Here is a 20,138-nt window from a genome sequence, read left to right on the forward strand (position 1 = left end):
GGGCTGCCCTTCTCCAAGGGCGGTGAACAGGGACAGTGCAAGTGGGTGAGGAGGGGCGCTTTATTTTTTGACCTGGGAATTTGTTCCAATCCTTAATATGTTTCAAATATCAAATCAATATTTAAAAAGTGTCAAGGGGAAGGGGACGTCTTACTCCCACGTCCTCCCCGTCTGACACACAGGTAGCCGCGTGTATTCATTTCTTGTGCCATCCTCCCGGTATTTCCTTATGAAAATACAAGCAACGATGAGTATAGATGTCTATTTCCCTTCTTTCTCATGTAAAGGGAAGCTTGCTGGAGTCGCCTGCTCTGTGTTCGCCTTTTTAAAAAATGCACTCACGTGTCTTCGCATTTTTTTTCCCCATCATCACATGGGGAGCTGTCTTGCTTAACGTTGTTACATATTAAGAGCACACAGTGTTCCATTCTGTGGTTTATTTCCCCACAATTTCTCTGTCCTGTGTGACACTTGGGTGTTTCCTATCTTTTGCCCTATAAACGTTGCAGTGAGTAACTGTACCAAGGTCAGTTTTCCTAAATCTGTCCGTAAGGTGGATTCTCAGAGTTGTGATTGCTGAGTCAAGGCCATGTGTGTGCACAGTGTTGATGGATGTCACCGAATTGCCCTCAGTGTTAGAGAAACAGAACCAATAGGATATAGGAGTTTTATATGTATATCTTATTTTAAATATAATATAATATAATGCAATATAATATAATATAATGCAATATAATATAATGAGATTTATTGTAAGGAATTGGCCCACACAGTTATGGAGGCTGACGAGTCCCAGAATCTGCAGTAGGCAAGCTGTAAGCCCCGAGAGCTGATGGTATCGGTCCAGTGCAGAGGGCAGCAGGCTCAAGACCAGGAACAGCCGAGGTTTCAGTCTGAGTCTGAAGGCAGGAAGACATCAATGTCCCAGTTCCAAGTCAGGCAGGAGGCCTTCCCTCTCACTCAGGGGAGGGTCAACTTTTTTGTTCTATTCAGGCCTTCGACTGATCAGATGAGGCCCACCCGCATTAGGAGAGGAATCTGCTTTTCTGAGCCCACTGAGGCAAATGTTAATCTCCTCCAGAAACCCCCTCACAGACACACCCAGAATAATGTTTGACCAATGGGTCCCCCTGTGGCCCAGTCAAGTTGACCATAAAATTAACCCTCACATTCCCCTGGGGTCTCCCAGTTTGCCCTCCTGCCAGCCAGGTATGAGAGCACTGTTTCAATGGGTCTCACCAAAAGTGTATGTCAAAATGTTGGATTATTCATAGTCTGAGAAGTGAAAAATGGTATCTTTGTGCAGTTTTGATGTGCATTTCTTTTTATATGAGTAAGGCTGAGTATTTATAAATTTGAGGACTCTCGTATTTCTTTCTTCTTCTTCTTTTTTTTTTTTTGGTGAGAAAGATTGGCCTTGAGCTAACATCCATTGCCAATCTTTCTCTTTTTGCTTGAAAATATTGTCACTGAGCTAACATCTGTGACAGCCTTCCTCTATTTTGTATGTGGGACACCTCCACAGCTTGGCTTGATGAGTGGTGCGTAGGTCTGTGCCTGGGATCTGAACCAGTGAAGTCCAGGCCACTGAAGCAAAGTGTGTGACCTTAACCACTACACCACCAGGCTGGCCCCTATATTTCCTTTTTTAAAATTTTTGTTTATTTACTTATTATACACACAGTGAACCCCCTTCTCCCGTTTTGCCCACTCCCCAACCCCTTTCCCCTCTGGTGACCACTAATCTCTTCTCTGTATCTATGAGTTTGTTTGTGTTTGCTCATTTGATTTCTTTTCTTTTAGATTCCACATATGAGTGAAATCATACGATATTTGTCTTTCTCCCTCTGACTTGTTTCACTTAGCCTAATACCCGCAAGGTCCATCCATGTTGTTGCAAATGGCAAGATTTCATTCTTTTTCATGGCTGAGTAGTAGTTCATTGTGTATATGTACCACATCTTCTTTATACATTTATCCAATGGTGGACACTTAGGTTGTTTCCATAACTTGGCTATTGGATGTATTTCCTTTTTAATACAGTCGTGCCCCACATAACGACGTTTCAGTCAACGATGGACCACATATACAACCATGGTCCCTTAAGATTAGTACCATACAGCCTAGGTGAGTAGCAGGCCCTATAAGCTAGGTTTGTGTGAGTCCACTCCAGAATGTTCGCACAACGACTGAATTGCCTAACAAGACGTGTCTTAGAACGTATCGCTGTCATATCCCCACATGACCAATGGCTGTCTACACTTCCCCTGTTTTTCTATTAGGTTGTGGATCTTTTTCTTGGGCTGAAATTTTTTTTTTTTTTACCAGTGTGTCTTTTTTAAAACAGCATTGTCAGGATATAATTCACAGATGATCCAACTTTCCATCTAAAGTGTAAATTTCAATGGTTGGTATTTTTACGGACTTGTGCAATAATCACCACAATCAATTTGAGAAAGTTTCCATTACCCCAAAAAGAGCCCTCCTACTATAACAGTCACTTCCCATTTGCCCCACGCTCCAGGGTTAAGCAACCACGAATCTACTTTTGGTCTGTATGGATTTGCTTGTTCTGAGCATTTCATAGAAATGGAATCATACAATATGTGGTCTTTTGTGTCTGGCTTCCTTCACTGGCGCGATGTTTTTGCCATTCATCCATGCTGGAGTACATGTCAGTACTTTTTATGACAAATATCCCACTGTATGCATGGACCACATTTTGTTTATCCTTTCATCTGTTGGTGGCTCTTTGGGTTGTTTCCACCTTTTGGCTCTGCACCATTTTGCATTCCCACCAGCAGTGTATGAGGGTTCCTCTTTTCCCACATCCTCACCGACACTTGTCATTACCTGTAGTTTCGATCACAGCGGGTGTGAAGGACTGTCTTACTGTGGCTTTGATTTTCATTTCCTTGATGGCTCACTAGTTCATCTTCGGACTTTAATTTTTTTTTTTTCCTTTTTCTCCCCAATCCCCCCAGTACATAGTTGTATATTTCAGTTGTGGGTCCTTCTAGTTGTGGCATGTGGGATGCCGCCTCCACATGGCCTGATGAGCGGTGCCATGTCCGTGCCCAGGATCTGAACCATTGAAACCCTGGGCCGCCGAAGTGGAGCTCGCGAACCTAACCGCTCGGCTACGGGGCCGGCCCCTGACTTTGATTTTCTTATGAAGATTTTTTCATGAAGATTTTTTTCCCATAGTCAAACCTTATTATTTTTTTATGGCTTCTGAATTTTGACTCAGAGAGAAAACTGTCCCCGCTCTAGGATTATCGAGAAATTTTCCTATATTCTCTTCTAGTACTTCTGTGCTTTCAGGTTTGACATTTAAAATTTGGATGCACTTGGATTTTGTTCTGGCATATAATGTGAAATACGCCTCAACTTCCTTCTTTTTTCCACGCTGTGTCCTGGCGCTCTTGAGGGGAAGAATTTCCATCAGCTGGTCAGGAAGCCCGGTGTGAGGAGGTGACACTTGCCTTGAAGTGTAGCAGAATTTGTCACCCCAAAATATGCCACTTTGGCATAAGGATTATTTTGAGCTAAAAGCAATCAAACATCAGAAGATTCAAGGAAAGCTCTTTACCTCCGGCTCAACTGCCTAAATTTGCATTGGAAAGGGGGCCTGTACCAAGAAGAGAGCTATTACCAGAGAGAACTTTTGACCTAAGAAATATATTTGCATGACAGGACAACTTTTATTTTCTGAGCATCTCCTCTGCCTTCCTCCCCTTCCGATGCCCAGACCCCACCCCTTCCCTGGGCTCAGGTCATTATATATCAAGGACTGGGCTGCGTTTTGAGTCTCCATATCTTTATGAGGTTCCAGTACGTACACAGTTTTGTTTGTTTTTCTCCTGTTCATCTATCTTATATCAACTTAATCATTAAACCAGCCAAAGAACCTCGAAGGGAGGAACGGAAAGTTTTTCCGCCCCTACAGTACAAGGACCGAAGCGAGGAAAGGAGCCGTGTGCAAGGGCATGCAGCATCACAGATGAAGAGAACAGCAACGGCAGAGGTCTGAGGGTGGGAAGAAGCTTGGCAGGTCCGAGAATAGCAAGGCCAGTGCGGCTACAGGTGGTGAGGAGGCCGAGAACATAGAGATGGGTTCTAAGAGGTGGCCAGGTTATAACCACAGGACCAGGAACAGAATATGCTGCCCCAAAATATGCCTCTTTGGCGTAAGGGCTATTTTGAGCTGATGATTATTAAAAAAGAGCGGACACGGGAAAAGCTCTGGAAACACAGTACAGGTTGCCCTTTTGTAAGGGCGATTTATGTTTATAAGAGAAATCTCCATTTGTAAGGGTGTGTTCTCTGTACCAGAAGTTTCTAAATCTCTAGAAACTCTTATAGATGGAGAAGGCAATGACTTACATCTGCATAACGACTTTACCCTTGTTTACTGTTCTTTTCCCAGTAACCTTCCATAACTGACCCCATCTCAACAACAGAAAGTTAAAGCTATCTTTCAGGGGCAGCGAGCCAGGAGCATGCGCAGAAAAGAAAATTTTGACCTGCCAATCAAAACTCATCCTGCCAGGGCCTCCCCATACCAGCTGGCCCTCCCCGATCCCTTAACCTCTACCCCACACCTTGGACAGGCAAGACAGATTTGAGAGCCTGGGCTCCTGTCTCCTTGTCGGTTGGTCTCGCAATAAAGCCTTTCTGCCTTCAAAAGCTGATATGCCACCGTGTCGGCCTCTGCATATTGGGTGGGGAGTCCTTGCTCAGTAACAAGGTCACGGAAGGCCTTATGGTAACTGTGTGAAGGAGGATTTTACTTGGGGTGTACTGGTATTGAAGAGCTGTAGGTAAGAGCTTTACAGCTGTTTCCCTGATGAAATAATACCCAGAAAGGAAACTTCCAGGTCCAATGTTAAGGGCACTTCAAATGTTGTTTCAATCGGCCACATTGCTCTCCAAAAAGGCTGCAAGGGACTTATTCTCCCTTCTGCACTTTATTTCAATACCATTTGCCATATTATTCAATAACTTTGAAATTTAGTTTAGTGACTGCATTTTTAAAAAAAAATCTTTATTGGGGTATAATTGACATATGATAAACTACACATATTTAAAGTGTACAATTCAGTAAGTTTTGACACGTATGCACCCATGAAACCATCACCTCGAAAACTTCTTCTCGCCCTTGGGGGTCCCCCCTCCTCCCACCCTCTCCCCAAGCAAAGGCCTGTCTCCTTTTAGATAGTGACTCCGTGGTTTTCACCGTGTGGCTCTCTCGTGATTATTTGAGCATTCCTCTATTGTTAGACAGCCACATTTATCCCATTTTTATATTTATTGATCCCGCTAGGATGGAAAGCAGGGGCCGACTCGCTTTAACTATACTCGGTTGGCTGTCTGTTTGGAAAGGAGTCAGACAATGCACGCCTAAAGCCCACCCTATAGGGGACACCTCTGGTGCCTGGGTCTCCATGTGCTTAAGGTTTCCAGGAACTGAGAGTCGACTTCTTGTCCAGTTCAGGCTGGTTAAGACCACCGACTCATCCACTGTGCCTGGCTGGGTGACCTTCTGACGTCAAGGAGCTGAAAACTCCACCCTCAGATCATGGTGACGCTGCCATATCGTAAACAGACGTCCTATGAAGAGCTCTGAAGCTTGACTACGCTTGCACAGAGCATCAATCACCTCACTCCTCCTCACATCCAGTCCTCTGTCCCCACACTTCCGACCAGCCACCGCTTTACCCCATACATATCCCCGTTTTCCAGGAGGCGGATTTCAGATTTGTTCTCCTGTCTCCTCACTTGGCCGCCGTGCCAGTTAAGCCTTTCTCTGCTGCAAACTCGTCCCAGTGATTGGTCTTTCGTGCAAAACGAGCCTGGTTCCGTAACAGGATGCGTATCCTTCTACATACATGTTTCTTGTCCACATATCTGATTATTTTCTCAAGAACTGATATTGATGAGGATCCAGGCTGCCCCAGGGAGAAAAGCCCAAGGCGTCCTGCCCTACATACTGATCTGTTTCAGTCTCCGGGAAGCATAGGACATCCCGACCTGATCCCATCTGATTCTTATCTAAAGTTATAGGACCACCTGATAACCAGACTCCACCTGCACTGATACCATTTTAATGATTTTTTTCATGATCTTTCCTTTGTCTTGTAAGGAAATAATTCACATATCTATGCCTTATAAATTTAGCTCTAACCCTCAACACATTACAGCTCTTTACTTGCCATGGGTTCTGTCCCCATGCTACTCCATGCTATTCTCTGAATAAAAGAGCACTACTGCCAGACCTTCAGAGTCCAAGAAATCTTTCTTTCGACTCCTCGTCTCACCGAGCCCGCCTCAAACCCAAATTCTAACCACCTGTTTGGGTTGCTCCTGGCCGGGTGCTCCCTTGTGTCCACGTGTGATGCACGTGGTTATACACTTCCGTTTGCCTTTCTCTTGTTAATCTGTCTTTGGCCGGTCTCATTGATGGGGCCCCGGCTGGAGGAGCTAAGATGGGGAGAGGAAAAGAGTTTTTGCCTCCCCTACTGGCATCAAGCTCCCGGGCAGGCTCTGGACATAGGCCCCCTGACCTCAAATCCAGGTGCCTCCACTGGCCCGCAGTGGATGTGTTTTTTTAACTTCTCTAAGCTCCAGTTACTCGTTTGTAAGGCAGGGATAACAAACCCTACCCTGTAGGATTATCGGGAGGTTGTCTGGGTGTGGTGGTTGATTTTGTGTGTCCACTTGATTGGCTGAGGGCTGCCCAGTGAGCTGGTGAAACGTGAATTCTGGGTGTGTCCATGAGGGTGTTTCCAGAAGAGACCAGCCTTGGAACGGGTGGGCCGAGGAAAGAGTCGCCCTTGCCCGCCACAGTACAGGTGGGCCCATCCCATCCACCCACCGAGGGCCTGGATAGAACCAAAAGGTGGGCGCCCTGGCTGCTTCGGCTGGGACATCCATCTTCTGCTCCCAGACATCCGAGCTCCTGGCTCTCGGGCCCTCAGCCCCGGGTCGGACTTTACTCCTGGGGCCTCTGGGTCTCAGGCCTTGGGTTCGGACCCAGTTCTCCTGTCCTGGCCCTCCAGCTTGTGGACGGTAGACGGTGGGACTTCTTGGCCTCCATAATCCTGTGAGCTAATCCCTCATAATAAACCTCTGTCCATGCACCTGTACGTATCCTATTGGTTCCGTTTTTCCAGAGAACCCTGACTAATACAATGGGATTATTTTTGGGATTAAATGTGATAACTCATGGAAAGTTCCTGGCCTGTAGTGAAAGGTAGTGATGGGATGGGAGGAGCCCCGGTGCCTAGCCCTAGCACCCAGCTGGCGGGTGGGGCATTCGGACACCTTGCCGCAGAGTAGAGGAGAACAGAAGAGGGAAGCGATGCTCCCCTGGAAGCTTCTGTGGGCCATGGGCAGTCACCTGTAAGCTGACCTCAGTTTTGGTTTTCACAGTCAGGTATTTATTTAATATGCATCAGTGGGTAGCTGCTACATCAAGGCTAGGATTCATAGCTGCAGTGGCTTATGGCAAGGCTCCAGGAGGAGTTTAAGTTAAAAAAAAAAAATGAGGGGGGCCAGCCTGGCAGCATAGTGGTTAAGTTTGTCTGGTCCATTTTGGTGGCCTGGGGTTCGCAGATTCAGATCCTGAGTGTGGACCTGCACAGCGGTCACCAGACTGTGCTGTGGTGGCGTCCCACATACAAAATAGAGGAAGATTGACGCAGATGTTGGCTCAGGGCTAATCTTCCTCACCAAAAAAAGAAAAGAAAAGAAAAATGAGGGAAATTAAAGAAAATAATAACACCTGTGGTGGGATGCTAGGGCAGAAACCACAAAGGTCAAAGTTGAAGGGAGCCTGGGAACAGTGGTATTAGGCAGAGGTCTTGCCACTCCCTTTGCCCCAGGAAATTCCTTCCTCCTGGAAAGGGACCACAGGTAAGATGGACAGGGGTGGAGTGGTGGTCTTAAGCTTCCTTCTGCTCCACCCTCACTCCCTACCCGCCCCCCCCCCACCCTCCCCCAGTCTGCTGGAAGCATGAGGGCCCCCAGGTCCTTCCATCCTCTCTGCTGGGACAGCAAGGCAGGTCCTGCCATCCAACTTCCTAGCCTGTGCCCGACCCTGGGCCCCTCCCCATCCTCCCGGGAAGGACCAGGGGCCCAGGTATCCATGGCAACAAGAAAGAGCAAGCAACAGTCTCTAGTGGAGGTGGGGTGTCTGGAGGTGCCCAGGTGCCCTGCCCCCCCCCACGTCCAGTTGGGTCAACCTTGGCCGACTTTGCGTTGGTGGGAGACTATGACGAATCCTTGTCCTGCTGTGACAACCCCAGTAGGACCTCCGCCGTCCCAGAGGGGGTTCTGGGCCTTCCCTAAAACCTCCCGCTGCCAACGCCCTCTCAGACCCGAGGGCCCTATCTTGACCATCTGTGTTGCTTCCCGCCTGGCTGCTTTTCCTGCAAACTAGAGCTTTTCCTAAGCCTCTCTAACTTCCTCCACCTGTTTCCCCTGCATCACACGCCCCATGCCACGGTCTCCAAGCCGTGATGTTGTGATCTGTAATGAGAAGCGTCTGCAGCATTTGGTTTTCCTCCCTGTCCCTGGTGCAGAGCTCCGAGAACGCCTGGCGTTCCCTAAGTGGCAAGAGCCACCAACGTGGAGAGGCTGCATCTGTCTCACTGGCTCCTTCCAGCCACCCCTGAGCTTCTGTAAGGAGGTGGCTTTTGGAAAGGCCCCCACACAGCCTTGGGATGGCGCTGGAGGTCAAGGGAACCAACCACGTGATTAGAGGGTTGCAACTTTCGGTCCCATCCCCAACCTCCAAGGAGGGGAGAGGGGCCGAGTTAATCACCGACGACGGCCAATGATTCAATCAACCGGGCTGTGCAGGGCTTCTGTGATGAGCCGGAGGCGTTAGCTGGCTCTCTGCGGGTAATCATTTCCCAGTGTATAGATGGGTCAGATCAACACGTTGTACACTTCACACTTACACAGTGTCATATGTCATTATATCTCAATAAAGCTAGAAAAACACTTTCCCTATAAAAACAAAGCATGCCTATGTAATGAAGCCTCCTTAAAAATCCCTAGAATAGGGGGCCGGCCCTGTGGCTGAGTGGTTAAGTTCGCCGGCTCCGCTGTAGCAGCCCAGGGTTTCACTGGTTCGGATCCTGGGCACGGACATGGCACCGCTCATCAGGCCACATTGAGGTGGCGTCCCACATGACACAACTAGAAGGACCCACAACTAAAATATACAACTATGTGCTAGTGGATTTGGGGAGAAAAAGCAGAAAAAAAAAAGAAGATTGGCAACAGTTGTTACCTCAGGTGCCAATCTTAAAAAAAAAAAAATTCCCTAAAGTACAAAGTTTGGAGAGCTTTCGGTTCGGTGAACAAGAATGCATCCACGTGCCAGGAGGCTGGCGCACCCCAAGCTCCATGGGGACAGAAGGTCCTGTCCTCAGGACCCTTCAGCCCTCGCCCCGGATACTTCTCCATCTGGTTGTCCCTTTGTATCCTGTAACATCCTTTGTAAGAAATAGGTGACCTAGGAAGTAAACCGTCTCCCGAGTTGTGTGAGCTGCTGTAGCAAATACTCGGCCCTGAGGAGGGCGTCGTGGGAACCCCCGGTTCATAGCTGGTCGGTCAGAAGCACAGGTGACGATGGGACTTGCCATTGGCGCCTGCAGTGGAGGGCGGTCTTGTGGGACCGAGCTGTTAACTTGTGGGATCTGACGTTATCTGCGTGCAGACAGTGTCAGAATCGAGTTCAATTGTAGGGCACCCAGCTGGTGTCCAGAGACTCTAAGAATTGCTTGGTGTTGGGGGACAACCTCACACTGAATGGCCAGAAGTGAAGTACAGAGAGTACAGAAGTGTGGTCCTCGTACAGAGCAGAGCAGAGAAGACACACGGGAGTGTTTGCCTATTCGCAGGCTTTTTGTTTGTTTCTTTAGGCATTTGGGCAATTATGCTCCACCTTTTTGTTGTTCTCAGAGCCATCAGGCCTTATTTTTCTTCCTTCCTTTCTTTCTTTTTTTTTTTTTTGCTGAGGAAGATTGGCCCTCAGCCAAGATCTGTTGCCAATCTTCCTCTTTTTTTGCTTAAGGAAGGTTAGATTGTGCCAGTCTCCATCTATTTTACACAGATGAGCAGTGGGATAGGTCTGCACCCAGGATCCGTACCTGTGAACCTGGGCCACCAAAGTGGAGCCTGCTGAATTTGACCACTAAGCCATGGGGCCAGCCCCCTTACTTTTCATTTTGACTCCTCACCTTTTTTCTTTTTTCTTTAAAGATTTTATTTTTCCTTTTTCTCCCCAAAGCCCCCCCGGTACATAACTGTATATCTTTAGTTGTGGGTCCTTCTAGTTGTGGCATGTGGGACACTGCCTCAGCATGGCTTGATGAGCGGTGCCATGTCTGCACCCGGCATCCGAACCCGCGAAACCCTGGGCCGCTGAAGCAGAGCACTCGAACTCAACCACTCAGCCATGGGCCGGCCCCAAGATTCCTCACCTTTTAAAAGAAAAAAGTTAGCCTTCCACTTCTTAAAATGTTCATACTTATTACATAAAAATAAAATGAATTAATTTTACTATAAAAAAGAAATTTCAAATACCATCACATAGCACTCAGTACTGCTAACCCTGGGTGTGGACATATTTGGTGCGTGTGTGTGTATGACACGTGCATCGTCGGGGGGTGAAATCCCCCTTGTACCTTCTCTGAGTTACGGCTGAACTAATAACAAAATTGACACAAGACCAGATTAACAGGAGAAAAACCAATTTAATACGTCCGTATTGGAGATCATAAAAATAATGCTGTCCGAGATGGGCTAAGCAGGCTGCTTTTATATCTTTTTACACAAAGAAACGATAGATTTGTGAGGAATTGACAGGACAAAGAAACTCAGCTTTGGGAAATGTAATTAGTGAGGAATTTAGGCAGAGTTTAGGCTTGAGGTATTAAATTAGTAAAAGTAACAAGTTTGTTTATGCAGGCTTCTCAGCCCTGAATTCCCCAGCTCTGGTGGGGAGGACGTCTCTCCAGCTCCTGCTGTGGGGAGGGGACCCTTCACTGGGAGATTTATTTCCTGCTGTCGGGGGGAACAGAGAGAGGAGGGGAAATGCCCTTTTTGTGTTGACTGCTTCTCAAGTAACTTTAAAATCGTCAATATGGCATTGTGGGATATTTTGGGGTGGCCTGCCCTGGGCCCCAGCACTATATACATGTGTGTACACACACGTGTGTGTATGCATTCATACCCATGTGCGCACACTCTACACGCTACTCTGTTATATGGTATCTTACTAGTACCCTAGCAGGGCATCTGTCTATGTTGATACAAATGGTTCTCAATCGGGTTCCCCCGGAAGTGGGCCCTGAGACAAGGATTTGGGTGAAAGTTGCTTTGGGAGTGATCCCAGAGGACCCCACGACATACGGGTGGGGGATGGAGGAAGTGAGACAGGGAAGGAAAAGAAAGCAAGACCGAGAACACTAATGAGCAGGTCACCAATTTGGGGCAACCGAGGCCCAGGCCCAGAGGGAGACCCGTAGCACATGCCGTGCTGCTGGCCCCTAGAGGGATGGGATGTTCCCATATTTATCGTCAGATGTGAAAGCTGTTGGGACTGTCGACTGCCCAGCACAGCCAGCCTGCCCTGCCTGTGGGGCTGAGCAGAAACCCAACAGGCCACTGGGGCCTTTAGTAGGACACGGCGGGCCACGTCCTGGAAGGTGCGTTCCAGGGCACCAACATTACCTACAGTTACCTAGTTCTTTTTACCAGTTGCATAATATTCCAGTTGTAGCTGTGCTATAACTCACTGCATGAGGCTCCTGTGGGTGACAGTGTAGGTGGGGAGTATTCCCATTTCGAGCACACAGGTGCAAACTCTTCTCATCTGTGTGGTCATCTCCTTGGATTAATCCCCTCATTTCTTCCTCTGCCTTCAGGAACGGCCCTGCCCGGTGGCACCAGGGCCTCCTGCCCCATCCACGAGCTCCTTGGCTCTCTCTTGTCTACTCCCAATTCTTCACTCACGCGTAGAATTTTCACGCGCCTATCCCACAAAGTTCCTGTGACTTAGAATTTTAAGGTTGAATTTATTTTCTTGCACAAGGAATACTTTGCCCTTGGCAAAGATTCCAAAGGTACAAAGGGCATATGGGAAAAAGCACGCCTCCTGGCCTCTGGGCCCCCCAGCTCCCGACTCTGGAGAGAGACACTCCTGCCAGTTTCTTGTGTAGCCTGCCAGAGATGTCCCACGCGCTGACAAACATACTTTTCTGCATTTTTTCCAGTGAAATGGGAATCTTCAGATGTAGGGACACGAGGCCCACGGCAGGGGGTGGGGAAGGAGATGAAGAGTTCTTTCTGGAGTCATCATCTCTCCCCTGAGCTGGGTCCCCTGCAACCTGACCAGGACCGCGTGCCGCCACCCGCCCCTCCGCCTCCTCCTGCGCTTCCTTGAGCCAACTGGTCACGAGTTCTGCCATTTTCCCTCCCCAGCCTCGCTTGGGTTGTTCCTCCTGGATCTGCGTCCTCCACCACTGCAGTGGTCAGCTGATGCCTGGATCCCTCCAAAAGCCTCCGGGCCAGTCCCCTGCCTCCATGCCCTCCACTCCAGATGCGGCCAGGGCTGCAGACGCACTTGGAATCTCTCTGAGTCTTTCTGTGTGTCCCCTGGGAGGGAGGCTGAGCTCCTTGCAAACAAGGACAATGTGGTCGTAGCTTCTGGGTTTTGCACAAAGTCTGACCCAGTGCCCCATACGGGACAAGGTGACAACCAGTTTCCTGACCTGGTTGGGGGAGCACAGCCAGCGCAGTACGTCCTCACGGACCACAGCACGCACTCACCCAGGCCCTGCAGCCTGTCGGCCGGGGTTTGCATCCCGGCTCTGCCCCTTTAAGCTGTGTGACCTTGGACCAAGTTGCTTAACCTGCCTCTGCCTCAGTTTCTTCATCTGCAAAACGGGCACAACGATAATAGGTAAAGTGCTTAGAATCGTATGAAGGATGTCGGGTGAATGAATTACAAAAATAATGTAGGGTCTGTAAATAAACCGAAGAATGAATAAGTGAATGCATGAACGAATGAATGTTGGTAAAGAGTGCCCTCGTGAGCTGATGTCTCAGACAAGCTGTAGTCATGAAAAATATTTGCAAATACGTGAAACTGAATTCCTGAGTAGGGTCCTAGCCACCTCGTCCTGGGGAAGCACTGAGGCTGGGCTGCGACACCGGCTCTGAGAACAGGCCGGACACACGGAAGCGTTCCTGTGGTTGTTTGCATGGCCACCGGCAGACGGGGGATATCTGGGAACTGAAGCCAGCTTGAGGAGAGGGTGGGAAGTTCCCCCACCTGTCTTGACTGCTCATCACCCAGGAACGTGTTTACAGTGGATTCAAACCCACGGGCCCTGGGTTCCAGAGGGGAGGCTCCTGGTGTCCGCAGCTCTGTGCGGCGCAAAGGGTCCAGAGGGGCTGGAGTCAGAAGACAGGAGAGGTGGTTGGGACCGGAGGCCTCGTCTGCTCTTAGCCGCCCCCAGCGTGTGTAACAAGAGAGAACTGAGGTTCCTGTGCTGCCAGAGGTTACTTCTGGGAAGCTCGGTCTTGTAACCAGCGCCCAAGTCACGGTCATGCCCCGTCAAGGTGAAGGGCGACAGCTGGCGGCAGGCCACTTGGGTTTGCTCCTCCACGACTCCAGCCAGCTGGTGCTGGGCAGTCCCTGGAGGGGTTCAGGCCACCGGGGCAAGGAGGAACTTCTTCTCTAGAAGCCTGGCTTGCCCTTTGAAGGAAAACAAAGCCCACCTGGATCAGGTCCGCAGGCTAGACCCGCGCAGAGCCACACGCCCGCAGCCACGGGGAGCCCCTGCTGGTGGCGGTCAGAGGTGGGCTGATTCGGTAGCGTGCCTTCGGGGTTTGTTCCACATCTTCACCACTGCCTCAGCTTCCTGGGGCTGCTGTAACGAGGCTCCACAGACCGAGGGCCTTCAACAGCAGAAGTTTCTTGTCTCAAAGTCCTGGAGGTTGGAAGTCCAAGGTCAAGGGGTTGGCACCCCTATGATGCTCTGGACGGGCTCGTCCGGGCCTCTCTCCTGGCTCCTGGCAGCTCCTCGGCTTGTGGCTGCAAAACTCCGACCTTTCAATGCGTTTTCCCTGTGCCTGTGTCCGATTCCCCCTTTTCATAAGGACATCGGTCACGGTGGATTAGAGGCCACCCTCGTCCAGTGTGACCTCACCTTAACTAACCATCTGCAGGGACCCTGTCTCTGAACAACGTCATAGTCAGAGGTGCTGGAGGTTAGGACTGCAATAGGTGAATTGGGGGGTATTGAATTCAACCCCTGATGACCACCCTTGGTTCTTTTAGCCAAGCTGTCTAGGGGGGCCCCCTCCCATCTCCACGTCAGCCCTGGTGATATGTGCACGAGCGCTCTCAGGGGCGGGCTGTGAGGGGTCCCCCTGCTCCCCAGGCCCCTTGAGATTAGGATTGAGATTCCCCTTGGGTAGCCAGGGCCCTGGGATGCAGCTTGTGGGTGACGACAGGTGCCTGGGCTCTGTTGCCAGCGCAGGGAGCAGAAGCAGAGCCCAGCTACGCTGGGAGAACCGTGTCAATCTTTGTGGCTTTTCACCTGGGTGACTGTGAGGAGAGTTCAGGACTCAGAATAGAGGTGGGCACGCCTGCTCACAGCCTCTTTGCAAGATGCCAACCGAGAGGCCAGATGCTCTTGGATCTCAGCTCACGCACACCTAGGACGTGGACTTTCCAACAGATAGTTACCGAGTGTCCACTGCGTGCCCAGGCCCCGGCTCCACTAGGAGCGGAAGCCTCTGGAACCCTCACTGGACACCCTCGCTGGGCTCTGTTCCAGGAAGCTGGCCCCGGGTTGCATTTTGTTATCCACAGGGCTCAGAACTTCATTCAGATGCTTCCCGAAACAAACCAGTCAAAATACATCTGCATCAAATCCCATATTGCCTCTTACCAAAGAGAGGTTTGATTCCAAAGTCCAGTGTTCAGTAACAGCCTTCTCTTTGGCCATCTCCTGTATCTCTGCCTCTCCTCCCCAGTGGTGGCCAGATGGACAGTTCCCGGGACCTTCCAGCTCTTTCTTGCCTCTGGAGCTTCGGGAACTCTGTGGCTTTTATTTCCTCTGAGTGGCATCACTGTCAGTGTCATTTCCGCATCGAGGCGCCGCCTGGCCCTCCATCTGGGGGTCCCCTCCTCGTTGTTCTCTGCCACGGCTCCCTGCTTCTCTTGCTGAGCTCCCAGCGCTCCCCACAACCACCTTGTTGATTTCTGTGTTGGCCAGTTGCCCAGTCGATGGCGGCGTTCCCAGCACAGGCCTCTCGGCACAAGGCTGGACTTGTGTGACAGACGAGCCTAACAGGATGCCAAGTGTGCATGTGCACGTGTGTGTGTGTACGCATGTACACATGTGTGCACGTGCATGCACGAGGGGGCTGCCCTTGGGAAGATTCTGCACGCGCGGACAGGGCTCTCCGGTTTTCGGAGCGGCGTGAGGCACGGGGCGGCCGTGGATTTGCACAAGTCGCTGAGGGAGTTGTTTGCACTGTGCATGATGGCATAGAGGCTGGCGAAGCTTCTGTTTTGTTACACAACCAACACCTGTCAGGCTGGGGCAGGAATCTGGGATCCGGACCCTAAACCCATTGTTCCTCCCCATCACACCTGACTGCCCGAGGTGTATTAATCACGTCCTTTATTGTCTGTGTTTCTGGGGCCTGGCTGACCTCGTGGACGGCCCCTCCCTGGGTGTGCCAATTCCTAGAGATGGTCAACAACCTACCCGAGAACGTGCCTTTCCAGTGCAAACCAGCCAATCCAGAGCCCACAACCCAACCCCACCTCTTTCCAGCCCTCACACTCGGGGCCACTCCCCACTGCCCTCATCGTCCCAGGGCAGGTACCGCACGACTGGGATGCGCGATGCCCCTGAGCCCCCTGAAATTACTCAGACTGGCCAATCCTCAGACTGCTTACCCCACCTCTCCGTTCCTTCCTGAGGAAGCCACAGTAAAGACTCCTTCCCACATTTTCTGTCTCCCTCTGCCTCCTGACCCAGCCTGGTGCTTCCCCGGGTGGCCCCCGGGGCACGGTGTGCCCCTCCTCTGGGAACTGTTACAAACCATCTTTTCAGTGGTATCGTCTCCTGATCTGTTGGCCTCACCACACTTGAATAATAACAAGTCCTACGTTTTAAAACAGAGAAAGGCAGCTCCCTGGGGGCCAGGAGAAAGACGTTTGCCCAGACGACCACCTGGCATGTAATCGAGGGACTGGCAAAGCATCCTGAGAGCCCAGGGAAGGGGCACTCCGCTCTTCCGGGTGCACAGGCTAATGGCAGATGGTGAGTGCCCCCAGGAAGCTGCTGTCGCCCCACTCTACCAAGGAGGAAGCCGGGGCTCAGAGAGGGCAAACGGTTTGCCCATCAGAGCCGGGACTCCAAACCAGGTCACCTGTCTCCAGGTGGTGAAGGGATCCCCAAGAGAACCCCCCACAGCCCTGGCATAGCGAGCGTGGGGAACGCTCATTAGTGCTTAGTGTCACTCACACAGCAGGACGAAACGCGATAACTGGGGAGGGGGCAGGAAGAACGGGGGGCTTTATGGGGAACGGAAGGTGCAGTGGCAGGAGGTAATTTTTGGGGGTCACGGAGGGCTCCCAACCCAGGCCTCAAACCCTGCCTCCTGAAACAGCCCCACTTTGCATCCTAGGATTTTTAGTCCAATTCAAACCTTCCCGGGAGAGAGAAGGCCCCGAGCCTTGGCGATTCCTTTCGTGAAGCCGAGCTCCAGCAGATGGAGGCGGGGCCCGGGGTGTCAGAAGGAGAGACCGTCAGAGATCCACCTGGCTTCCAAACGCAGCCTCAGCCTGGCCCTTCGGGAGGATATGTCCTTTTGGGTTCCTTCAGCGATCTGGAAGGTTTTCTTCAGGAAAACATTCCTCATTGGGTGAAATCAGTTTCAATTTCAAGGTATGGGTTTGACCATTAGATCGAGTCTTCCTTTAAAGGGGCAGGCAAACGACGAGTTTCTGTTTGTATGCATTGCATCATCCTGGGAGAAGAGACTTTTCTGGAAGGCAAGAAACTGTCAGCATGCCATAGAGCTACACGTATTAACAATTAGCCACCGACATGACAAGGACGATGACATTTACCCCTACATACCCACCAGTGCAAGGCAAGCTGGGGACCACTGGTGGCCCCACTTGACAGCACCAACTTGCTCCGGGCACAGGGGGCATGAGCGGTGGGGGATGGGGTTCAGCTTTGCCAGGCTGACAGACTCTGCTTCGAGTGATTCAGAAGTCCCCTCAGTTCCTTATTTATCCAAACCCGCAGCCCCGAGGAGCCCTCTGGTTAAGACCTTTGGTTAAGAGGGGAGGCTGCAGCCGAGCGGCTCCGCCCAGCACCCCACCTGTTCTGGGGTCATAACTACAAGTTGGACAGGGTCCCCCACTCCGCACCAGGTTTTCCATGAGCAAGAGGAAACCTTCCTGGGTTAAGCCCCTGAGAGTCTGGGGTTTATCTGTTACGTAGCATCGTGCGGTCTGCCCTGACGAACACACCAGATGATTCTGAAGTGCCGCCATGGTTGGGACTTGCTGTGCCTCTCTGATTTCGTCTCTTCATGTGTAAAATGTGGGTAAAATCACCGTATCTGGGTCACAGGGCTGTGGGGTGTGAGATGGGTTGGCCTTTGTCACACACCTGGCTGGGCGACCTGCACATGGTACCGGCTCCACCAATGTTACCATGGCAACATCCTGGCCCCCAACAGCACACCTGGGCCTTCCCAGCCCTGGGCTTCCGGCCCCTGGGCCAGGAGACCAGGGGCTCCAGGGCAGCCCCATGCAGTGTAATTTTACTTTCAAATGGTTCCTCGATGGACTGATCTTTGTCCTCAGAGATCATTCTCAGAGACAATCTCATAAAGGCTCTGCCAGCCCTGAACTTTCATTAGGAGCGTGGCTGTAGGCTAAGACCCTCACCTTGCAGTTCTGTTATGCACGTCAAGGCCTGGAATGGTTGGCGCGGGTTCCCGAGAGGAACGTCTGTATGTCCTGGTACCCATGGACAGGAAGGAAGAAAGAAGAAAGCCAGACGGCCTCTCCTGGGGCGTTAGGTGACCTGGGTTTCTGCAACTCCTCCGTCTCTGCTGCCTTGTTTGTGCAGGAAGTGGGTGAAAGGTCGCCTGGCTCTCTAGGTGTGCTGCTCTATGTCCCAGAGCCACTGTGGGGTGGCGCCTGCCTTGGCGGAAGTGGCCCCAGGGTGTGGGACACTGGGAGGAAATGCCTCGCACAGCTGCTGTTCTGACCGCTGAGCTCCGCCTTCAGGAATGAGGACAGCCCCTTCTGTGATCTCTTTAGACAAGGCAGAGCCCCGCCTGCCCAGAGGACAACAATTTCCACGTTTAGTGCTTCCAGAGCAGTCTTATGTGGTTCCAGCAGACACGAGGGACTCAGCTCTTCCACAAAGCGCTGGGCCATCAGCCTCACCGGATACCACTGGGCAGCCTCCACCGATGGCCCCCAATCCCCGAATGTGGCCGGGGACCCCCCCACCAGTGTCTGCACTTCATGGAAGGAGCCACTCCAGCCCTCCACATGGCACCAACCCTGTTCACCAGCAGTGAGGGGTTCGGGGTTCTGAGGGAGACCCGCACCCACCAGTGTGCCAACTGCAGGACTGCCGCGGGCCAGTCGTGGCTGCGGACGCTGGGTGTCCCTTAGCGAGCCAACAGATGTACGCCCCTCCTCCCCGAGGTGGGGGAAACCCGGACCAATAAACACGCATGTGCTGACACCAGGAAGAAGTCAGGGAGTGGGCAGGGTCCTGAGGGAGGGACCTCCTGAGATGCGAGGGCTGGGCAGCCCCATCTGAGCTAGGACATGCGTCAAGAGCTGTCAGGCACGCTGGTTAGTGACAGAGGTGACGGTCAGAGTCAAAGTCCCTGTGCCTAACCCCTGGCTGTCCTGTGTCCTGCGCTGTCCCCTTTCACACCCTCCTTATATGCCTTCCCCCTACTGCCATCTCTGGTACACGCAGGCTTGGCTGGGAGGTTTTGGGGTGGCAGCAGCCTCGGGCCCAGCCTGGCCCGGAGAGGGTGAGCCAAGCTCTGCAGTCCAGGGGAGCAAGCCCGGGGGAAGATGGAGGGGAAATGCTCGGGGAGGATAGCCACAGAGCCTCGGGAGCAGGGTGGGCCAAGGTGGGCGCTGACCAGGTGGTGGCTGGGTCAACGGGAGGCCAGGCAAGCAGGAGCCTGGAGGCCCCTGGGTGAAGGCCACGCTGCTCACTGAGCAGCCAAGCGTTCCTGCAGAAAAGGGAACAGAGAATCCTGGCCCGGGCGCACCCAGCCGGCAGCCGGCATGAGAGACAGCAGGGGGTGGTGTGGGCCAGAGCCTCCTACCCACCCCGAGCTGACCCGCAGCGTGGCTGTGACCTCTCGCCCAGAACAGCTGCGTCAGGAAGAACCTGCAGGGAACATGCACCCTCTGCAGAAAGTTACCTGGATCTGTTTTCTGCCTTTTTTTAAAGTCAAGTGACATCGTTAACCTAGTCCAGTTTTTTTTCTATTTTTTTATCATGGTAAAATATACACATAACAATTTACCACCTCAACCATTTTTAAGTGACAATTCAGCGGCATTGAGGACATTCACAATGTTGTGCAACCATCCCCACCATCTACTTCCAGACTTTCTCATGACCTCAAACAGCAACTCCGTACCCATTAAGCAAGAACTTCGTGTTCCCGGGCTCCCAGCCTCCGGTAAGCTTTCATGCTTGTGTCTATGAATTTGCCAATTGTAGGTATTTCGTAGCAGTGGAATCAGACAGTATTTGTCCTTTTGTGTCTGGCTCCTGTTACTTACCAGAGTGTGTTCAAGGTGCACCTGTCTCGCGGTGAACACGACATGTGGCCATGCTTCATTCCTTCTCGCTGAATGACGTGCCATCATGTGGTCAGGGTACATTTATTTATTCGTCCACCTCTTGATGGACACTCAGTACTTTCTGCCTTTGGCTATTGTGAACCAAGCCTAGTCCGTTTTTTTTTTTTTTTTGAGGAAGATTAGCCCTGAGCTAACATCTGCTGCCAATCCTCCCCTTTTTGCT

General features: G+C 51.4%; 1 long non-coding RNA gene across 1 annotated transcript; it reads right to left on the reverse strand.

Annotated features, from left to right (window-relative positions):
• Positions 1–15,701: 15,701 nt before the first annotated feature.
• LOC139074533 (uncharacterized) lies at positions 15,702–18,359 on the reverse strand. Its single transcript, XR_011524217.1, has 2 exons — positions 18,011–18,359; positions 15,702–17,091 (listed from the first exon to the last, which is right to left on the reverse strand). It is a non-coding gene; the product is annotated as an uncharacterized lncRNA (long non-coding RNA).
• Positions 18,360–20,138: the final 1,779 nt, after the last annotated feature.

Source organism: Equus przewalskii, chromosome 11 (genome assembly GCF_037783145.1).
Source record: "Equus przewalskii isolate Varuska chromosome 11, EquPr2, whole genome shotgun sequence".
NCBI lineage: Eukaryota > Metazoa > Chordata > Mammalia > Perissodactyla > Equidae > Equus > Equus przewalskii.